Source organism: Typopeltis vanoorti, chromosome 2 (assembly GCF_054136105.1).
Source record: "Typopeltis vanoorti isolate ZY-2024b chromosome 2, IOZ_Tvanoo_1.0, whole genome shotgun sequence".
Classification (NCBI taxonomy): Eukaryota; Metazoa; Arthropoda; class Arachnida; order Uropygi; family Thelyphonidae; genus Typopeltis; species Typopeltis vanoorti.
In genome coordinates, this window is record NC_143550.1 from 17436595 (window position 1) to 17446653 (window position 10059).

The 10059-nt window shown below is 36.2% G+C and overlaps 1 protein-coding gene across 2 annotated transcripts in view; it reads right to left on the minus strand.

The window, feature by feature from the left end:
- The window catches only part of LOC150108851 (helicase ARIP4), a 619923-nt gene extending 612658 nt beyond the window's left edge, over positions 1-7265 (minus strand). For both annotated transcript variants that reach the window (XM_090403746.1, XM_090403737.1), the window contains exon 1: positions 6960-7265. The gene's annotated coding sequence lies outside the window, so the exon portion shown is untranslated. The remainder of the gene's footprint in view (positions 1-6959) is intronic.
- Between the last annotated feature and the right edge of the window lie 2794 nt (positions 7266-10059).

Sequence of the window (10059 nt, forward strand, 5' to 3'; positions counted from 1 at the left end):
GAGTCTAAAAGACGGCTTGTGACTAGTGGTGTGCCGCAGGGCTCTGTTCTTGCTTTTCAATTTGTTCATCAATGATATAGGAAAGGATTTGAGAGGAAGTGTTCACTTGTTGGCTGATGATGCAAAGTTGGGTAGAGCAATTGTGAGTGCACAGGATGTCAAAATTTTACAGGATGATTTGGATAGTTTGGAGGACTGGGCTAGGAAAAATGGATGTCAATTTAATGTGGCAAAGTATAAGGTTATGCACTTTGGGGTGAAAAGAATAGCAGCAGTATATCGCATTGGTGGAACCGTACTCCAGGAGATTGATGAGGCCATGGATTTGGGAGTGTTGGTGGATAGGGAATTGAAGTTTAGGGGGCACATTGCAAAAGTGACTATATCAGCTCATCAAATCACTTGGCTTCTGAAAAATACTTTAACATGCAGAGACAAACAAGTTGTTGTTCCTCTGTATCCAGCCTTGATAAGACCCCATCTGGACTACTGTGCCCAGTTATGAGCACCAGGGTTTCTTCGTGATGGGGAGGAAGTGGAGAGGATACAGAGACGAGTGACCAAGATGATAGAAGGTCTGTTGAATGAACCTTATGAGAATAGGTTGAAGATTTGTGGGTTGCAGAGATTGGACGATAGGTGAAGGAGGGGTGATATGATTGAGACATTCAAATTACTGAAGGGTTTCTATAAGATTGATCCAGAAGATATTTTTGAAAATATGACTGGTGGTGGGAGGACTAGGGGCCATGCATGGAAGCTGGGCAAGAGCGTGGTTGACAAGGGAGTTAGAGCTAGGTTTTTTACTTGGAGAGTGGTGAATGAGTGGAATAAGCTTCCAGAGTCTGTTGTGGGTGCTACGACCGTGAATGAGTTCAAGGCGAGGTATGATAGATACTGTGTGAATGTCGGATAGTTGTTCTTGACATGATGTTAGGGCCTCCCTCAATGAGTCTGTCGACTCCTTGAAGTTGCCCGGAACAATAATAAGTGACCATACCACCTGAGATTAGCTCTACTAACACATTCCTGGATGCTAACAATGTCAAGTTCTTTCCTAATATCCTCATTTTTAATATAATATTGCCATTGATGCCATCTGTTCACGCCCCTAATCTTTCTCGGGACTCTCATATCTGCGGTCTCTAGGCTTTGGTCAAGTGTTTTACTTCTAACCCAGCTCTCCGATCCATGAGTAAAAACTGGTTTGAACCCTGTCTTTTATACAGCTAATTTCGTGTTTTGACTAATTTTTCTCATTCCATACAAATTTATTCAGTTGACTTCCTACCATAATAGCTTTGTTGATCCTATTGTCTATTTCCATATTTTATTAACCATCTTCAATAAAAATCGTGCCTAAGTATCTGAAATGTTTTACTCGTTCTATAGGTTCTCCATTCACAATGCAGTTGATATTTTCAATTCTTCTTCTTCTTCAGCTTTTCCCACTTAAGTAGGGTCGTTGTTTGTAGTGAGTCTCCTCCACAGCCTCTTGTCTTGGGCTGTAGCTACATCCAAGTTCTTCATCCTAAAGTCCTCCTCTGCCATCTCCTTCCATCCCTTCTTTGGCTGCCTACGCTTCCTCCTCCCCTGCACATCCATCTGCATGATCTTTCTTCCCACATACTCATCCTCCCTCCTCATCACATGACCTAACCATCTCAACTTTGCCTCCTGTATCTTTGCTCCTAAGTTCATAACGTTCACTGTTCCCCTTACACAGTCATTTCTCAGATGATCATTTCTGGTCACACCACACATCCACATAAGCATTCTCATCTCTGTTACCTCCATCCTGCTGATGTTATTTTTCCTCAGGGCCACAGTTTCCATAGCATACATCAGAGCTGGTCTCACTACTGTCCTGTAGATTTTGCCTTTTAGATTGATTGGCACCCTCTTATCACATAGCACTCCAGCCATCTCTCTCCCCAGTTCTTCCATCCTGCTTGTATCCTACATCCTACTTCCTTCTCAGCCTCAACATCCTCTTTCACTGTTGAACCTAAGTATCTAAAGTCACTGACCTTCCTGATGACATTTCCTTCCCGATCTGTCTCCTGGCTGCCATCCACTTCCAGTACTTTCCTACAACTTTCCAGTTTAGCTGCCACTTCTTCTCTTAATTCTGCATACAACATAGTCCAAGGCACGTCTTCTCTCACCTCCTCCGTCACCACCTCCATCACAATATTAAACAGGAACAGACTTAATGCTGACCCCTTGATGCAAGCCAACTGTCACTGGAAAACTTTCTGTCTCTCCTAGGCAGGTCCGAACTCTTGTCTTCACATTTCTGTACATCTCCTGCACCAGCCTGAGATATTTCTCTGGAACCTTCTTCTCCCTCAGACACCTCCAGGCTTCTTGCCTTGGCACTCTTTCATATGCTTTCTCCAGATCAATAAATACCAGATGTAGCTCCCGTTGCTTCTCTCGAAACTTTTTCATCATCCGTCGTAACCCAAAGATAGCATCTGTCATCGATCGACCAGGCATGAAGCCAAATTGCTCCTTTGCAATCTCCACCTCCTTCCTCAGTCTTCCATCAAGAACCCTCTCTAGAATTTTCATTGTGTTTGACATCAACTTTATTCCTCTGTAATTCTTACAGTCTTGTGCATCCCCTTTACGCTCGTAGATGGGGACAAGAGTACTTTCCCTCCATTCCTTGGGTATATTTTCCTGTTGACAAACTTTTATTAACAGGTCCCAAGGCAGATCAATTGCCTCTTCCCCCAATGCCTTCCATGCCTCCACTGGGATCCTGTCAGGGCCCACGGATTTTACATTCTTCATCCTCTTTATGGCCTCCACTTCCACTCTATTAATGTTCTGCACCATCCCCTCATAAGGCTCCCTCTTCTCTGTGAGTCCTTGCATTTTCTAGTTGATATTTTCAATGCTTCTGCCTATTTTTATTGTCTTTGTCTTGTTATTGCTGACCTTCATACCATATCTATTACAACAGCCATTCAATTTAGTCAGGGAATCTGGCAGACTGGTAGCAGATTTATTTAGAAGTATAACATCATCCGCATAAAGCAAAGGGCTGACATTAACATCTCCAATTTTGATATCATGTTTAATACCACTTTCCTTCATAATGTGATCCATATAGATAATGAATAACAGAGAGGATAATGTACATCCTTGTCTCACACCACATTTAACATTAAACCATCTTCCTGTACTCCTTCAATTGTAACTGCTGCCTTACAACTCAATTACAGACTAAGTATTGCTTGATATAATGCCCCACTAACACCATACAACTGTAGCATTTTGAATAACTTCTCCCTTGGCACCTTGTCATATTCTTTTTCAGATCTACAAAACTTAATGTCTATTAATAATAAGCAATGTCTATTTATATTCATAATCCATGTGTTTAGGCTTAAGTGCTGTGAAGAATTCATGTTGGAGGTTTAATGGAATATTATCAGCAATGAGAAAGGATTAAAACTAATTTTAATACTTCCAATATTTCGTCTCCGTCACAAAGACATCTTCAGGGATTACAAAAAAATTTTTGTAACAACACACACACACAAATATAATACAATAGTGAGTGAAACTAAAGTCCTATCTAGGTGGTGCACCCACATTAGATTCCTTCCTCAGTCACCTCAATAATCTACATCCAAGAATCCAGTTTATGATGAAAAAGGAAAATAACAATAGTTTACCCTTCCTAGACACCTTAGTAACATGCCTTCCTAATGGTAACCTTTCTTTCTCTGTATATATAGAAAACCTACTCATACATGCAGATACATTCACAAACTCTCCCAACACCACCCCTCTCAGCAACATGGCATTAATAAAACTCTTACCAATAGAGCCCACAATCTTAGTTCCAGTGAAACTGCCCTTTCAACCAAACTCAAACACATACACAACATCTTCCTTTCCAATGGCTACAGTGACTACAGAATTAAAAAAATAATCAAGTCCTTCCCCATTCCCTGACCATCTCTTCAGAAGGACTTCAGAAATGCCATCACCATACCTTACATCTGTGGTACATCAGAAAAAATAGCCAGATCATTAAAAAAGTATACAGCTTTTAAGCCCCACCGTAAACTTACCACCCTTATCTGTTCCACCAAAGACCAGCTCCCTCCTCTCTCAGTGCCTGGAGTATATAGAGTACCTTGTGCCTGTAAACTGGCTTACTTCGGACACACAGGCAGAGCAATCATCCGGTTAGAAGAACACAAGTCATACATCTGCAATCATGATTATGGTCAATCTGGCCTTGCAGACCATGTTTTGGATACAACCCACAGGATCTCCTGGGGAAAAAACCCACCATGCTCCACCATAGTAAATTCAGAAAAAAAAGACTATTCTTTGAATCTGCATCTGCACTCAGGGCTCAACCGAATTTAAACAAATACGGTTACATTAACCACACTACCAGCCAGGATGTATATATACATCCAAGTTACTATGGATGTGAAGTGCATATTAAAATTGTAATACCATTCATATTACACTGAAATATATGATGGATACAAAGTGTATGAGGATGCGTATTTGATCCATAATGGCCAGTAAGGTGGTTAAACTTTCCAAAAAATGTTTGGGAAACATTAATTATCAGAGATCCCTCTTTACATCCTAGGCCACCTGCAAATGCCCACAGAGGGCGCACCACCTAGATAGGACTTTAGTTTCACTCACTATTGTATTATATTTGTGTGTGTTGTTACAAAATGTTTTTTGTAATCCCTGAAGATGTCTCTGTGACGGAGATGAATATTGGAAGTATTAAAATTAGTTTTAATCCTTTCTCAGTGCTGATAATATTCCATTAAACCTCCAACATGAATTATATTCATAATTTGTGCTCATCGACTCAAGTGGAAATCAGGGTTGCAAAAGAGAAAGAAGAAAATAAAATGTCAGCTATGACACAGATACAAGTCACATAATATTAACGAGTTTTCAAATTTATTCCTTGACTGTTAGGACATCTAATCTAAAGAAATAAGTGATATCTCATAAATATCTCGCACGTGGATCAGAAAGCAAGAAGCCGGCTGCAATTCTTAGAAATTTTTCTCAAAAATTCAAGAAATACCATAAGAGCAGAATTATTCTTGCGCATAAACTTTTGTTTGCTACAGTAATCATAGTATTAGTTGGACAGTAGTTAAAACATAAGGTAAGAAAAGGATGAAAACAAAATATAATTTCTTGTTGGACATAACAAACAATACTACTTATACATTAAATAATGCCAGTCAAGTGGCCGCTTCCAATCTGTGGATAAGCTTCTGCTTCCTTAGTACTTGGTTGACTTTCTTTTATTATATGCTTTTTTCTGAAAATGTATTTACTAACTTGCAAAGCATGCTAATCAAAACTGAATTAGTAAACTTATAGTGATTGGACATTGAATCTTTTGAAATGTCTTTTTTGAAACTGAAATTTAATTATCAAAATATTATGAAAGATACTTGTAAAGCACTAGAAAACATAAAACAAATACAATCACTAGGAATCTGAAAGTACTAGGAATTTCGAGTTAATTAAAAAAGCATTGCTCATATGCCATAAAAAAATGGTAAGTCACATGGCTTTGAGATAAAAATTTTTACATCTCTTCTACATCCGTGGGTTAAAAACACCAGATTTACTTCAAGTAAAAAGTGCCCAAATTTAATTAATTTGGATATCCCAGAGATTTAGCATTAGCTTTCAGCATGAAAAGTGATACCTTTCTCCCTGCTCCAATAACACTCAAGAAGGGACAAGCTTTCAATTCTTTATCATTATCTAGGCCTGTTTTACATGCATATATATAGGCCTCGTGGAATATTACATTCAGAGATATTTGTCGAACAGCATGCATCCCAAAAATATTTTCTAAGTTTTCTACCATTCCAATACAAAGATTAAACAATGTGTAACCTAAAAAAAAACATTCAAATTTTTTTTCAAAACAAAAAGTGCACATATTTAGGTTACCTGTTATACAAATTATATTATTGAGATTATGATAAAATATGATAACAAATTATTCTTATAATTTTATTTGCAATGTAGACTAAACCATCTCTAGCCACCCCCCCCCCAAAAAAAGAAGATTTTGACCCATACAACCATGTGATTGAACAATGTTTCACTTACATTGAAAAATAGTCAATGGACTATAAAACTCGGGGACAGAAAGAATTGCACAATTACCACACCAGCTGCAGCTGATGATAATAATTAACTATAAAAGTATCGTAACATTTGGGCTATGTAAAGCAGATAAAACAAAACATGCATATATAGTTCATCAAATAGTGCTTGACATGCACGAAATGATAATCAATAAAAATTAATCTGAAAATACAAATTAAAAGTTAGTTTAAAACTGAAACATATTCGATACTTCGGATGAATAAACTGAACTTGAAATTTCAGATGTTAATCTTTTAAAATTTACTTCGAAATAGTTATGGAGCGAAACTGTTTTGCACTTTTTTTTTAAATCCTCGGATGGACTGAGACAATAGAGCATATGATCTGCAATAAAAACACGACTTCTTAGATTGCAAACACGCTCTTCAGGAATTATCTGACTGTCATTAAAATATGTAGAATAACAAGAAGGAAAAGAATAACTGGAGAAGAATATAAAAGAATACGCGCGAGAGTACATATATGTACATACATTTGTATGTAGACATTTGTGTGTACATACAAACATTAATATATATATATATATATATATATACATGCACGCAAACATATAAACGTGCGAGTATATATATATATATATATATGTGTGTGTGTGTGTGTGTGTGTGTATAAACACACACACACGTATGTATATATAGATACATACATACACGTTTATGTACAAGAATCAAATACACTTGCAAAAAACTGGTACATAGTTTACGACCTAATCTGAACTAATTAACTTTCTAACAGTTCAAAACTTTTGCATATACCTGACAACTCCTTGCTTCTCCTTTTTTCTTTTCTCTTTCCTCTTTAAAAAATATTAAAATTAGCCATCTTCCATTTAATTCTTTCATGTTTCGCCATTTCAACTAGCAGAATTAAGTACATTGACATGAAATGAAAGCGTTGGCTTACCGTCACTTTGTTTACTTTATAATAGCTATTTTAAAAGATGAAACAACAAACAGCTATCTTGTGTACCATTTTATAAAGTCCTTTCTCGCAAATTTACACATTTAGAAGCCTGCCAATATATTTCAATGTATAAAACAAATTGTAATTATCAATATTCCAAGATAAAAACTCAAAGTTGACACTAACAATGAATGACGCTACTGTCGGGAAACATATCCATTCCCGAAATCATGATACAAATGTTTTATACAGTAATCGTAATAGAGTTAAAAAAAGAAAAGGTGAAAAAATAGTATTTATTTTATAATCAGACAATAATGATTATATTGTTTGAATGAGGCATCAATAATTTTGACATTTCAAAAATTAAGTTGCGGACTCAATTGCAAATAATCAGTACCGGATTTCATACTAGAAAGAACTCACTCTCGTTAATGAAACCCCCACTCCATCCCCAAAACACTGGCTTATCTGTATATTATCATATCTCCCGAACTGTGACAAGTGACTTATCTTATGTATACACAGATATGCACATTTAAAAACAAAAAAAAATTAAATTAAAATTCATTGATAATGATCTTTAACACCCGTGTCTTTTAAGTAGTACAATACCAAATAATTCATACCGTTGTTGTTAACACTTCGCAAACGCAATGACCATCCTCGCTGCTATTGTCTTGCTTCATTAAGAACTACAATTATTTAATTCTTTCGTTAAATGAAAATTTGATAAGAATGAAGTAAGGCCAACTGAGATTTATGAAACAGAATATTGAGTAGTAATAATGAAACAATATGAGAAAGATTATTAACTATCATTAGCTGAATTTATTATTAAGAGATTCTATCTATATTTTAAAAAATTAATTTAAAAATTGCAAAAATTTAATTATTTAAATATATTCCATAAGTCATCTTCTTGCGCTCTTCCTTATAACTGTTTTAAAAGTGCCTTGTTCAAGAGAATGGGAAATTGTTGGTGAGGTTGCAAATAGACTAGGATTGTCTGGATGAAGATTTCTTAAGAATGTAATAGGCTGACCATAATTCCTTTACACAAAAACGGGACATTGGGATAGGAAAAACGGGAAGGGGCTTATGTAATATTCTGTATTCATGAAAACGTAAGACGATAAAAAAAGTTTTATTACATAAATATATTGAGCTTACCATTATTCCTCAGTGACAGAACCCATACAAAAATTAGGTAGATGTAGAGCGGGACTGTATTTCCGGTAAGGAAATAGTGTCTATAGTTATGTCTTGAACACCACAATTTGGCAAAAAGTACCACACAACGATTGGAAAACGTTTGATGACTTTTTTGTTTGATGCATCTAAACAGAATGCAATGCTTTTTGTTTTATTCAAATGCTCTATTACTTCGCCCAATATGTATGGTGATAAAACGCTGGTAATTATTGCTTCTGATATGTTACGTGCTGATGAAAATTTTGTTTCTAAATTATATTTATAAATATTGACAAGCAGTCATTTGGGCGAAAACTTTGTCCGTGACGCACAGTATGATAAGCAACAAGAGCTTCACTCGCTGCAATTTTATCTCTTTCACTATCACCATCACGTCTCACCATAAACGACCCGAATCCATAGTCTTTTCAGCATCGCTATCTTTCTGACTATGTAATGTCGGTTGATGTCGCTTCTGCTTCCATGGCCAATGGAAAAAATGGACAATACAATTTTTTTGAGAACGCGTCACTGCACGCCATTTGGAGTCCATTGTACGTACGCACCCTATACTTTGTGTCATTCCTAGGATGGTTCTGCTGTACTGATGATGTCCTAAGATACCTAGAACGAAATATTTACGTAATAAAAAACCTATTACTGTGGTTCACGTGTGTTAATTTTAGTTATGAATTCTCCACAGGTTTCTCTATATAATCAAGTCTTATTCCTACACGGGGAAATGACAGCACAGAAGACGGACTTACTAGGCAAACTACAACTGAAACAGGGTAAGCTATGTGCCCGTATCTCTTTTTTAAAAAAAGTGCAGACGCGATAAAATTATTCCAACGTTCGCCAAGCTTAAGGAAGTGATTAAATCACCAAGTGTCCATAAATCTATCAAAAAGCAAGCCATTCACTACTACTGAATCAGCTACGAGATTCCAAAAATAAATGGGCAATAAATAATTTAAAAATTATAGAACTAGAAGCAGATTTGTCAAACACACGCTAAATCCAGAGTTGCTACAAGTAATTATTAATGTCTCAAAAAACTCAGGAATCAAAACTTTCGATAAAAGCAATATTAACAGAAAAAAATACCTTAACCTGTTAAATCGATCTAAGAAAAATATCAATAAATTACCGACCGAAAAATGAGTGATTAACTTATCTAACCGCCCAGTAACAGAAGATGAATTAAGTGTTCTAGCAAAGAGTCATAAGTTTGCCATTCCCCCTAAACGTCTCCCATATCTAGATTTCATATACAACATTGAAATAAACATCAGCCACCTTCCAATATTGAATCCAACAAACTTCGTTTTGAAATACCAAAAATAATTTTCGATGCCAAACCTTCAGTCTTAAACATTCCACCTTCAGAATTGAAGGCTCTTACTTCCTTAAAACATAATAAAAACATAATCATTACCAGAGCCTACAATGAAAATACCACAGTGGTTCTTGATACTGTTTCGTATGACCGAAAAATGAATCTATTACTCCGAGACCGAAATACTTATGCAAAACTTGACTATGATCCCACAAAAAGACAGCTGAAGAAAATGAACAAGCTACTCGATGAAACAAAGTCTTTAGATGAAGAAACTTCAAAAAAACTCAAGACATATCATGCTAGACCTCCGAGAATATACGGTTTACCAAAGCTTCACAAGAACAACGTCCCCCACTATCATTGATTCAATTAGAAGCCCGACTTACAAGTTATCAAAATCCTTATCCAACCCACTC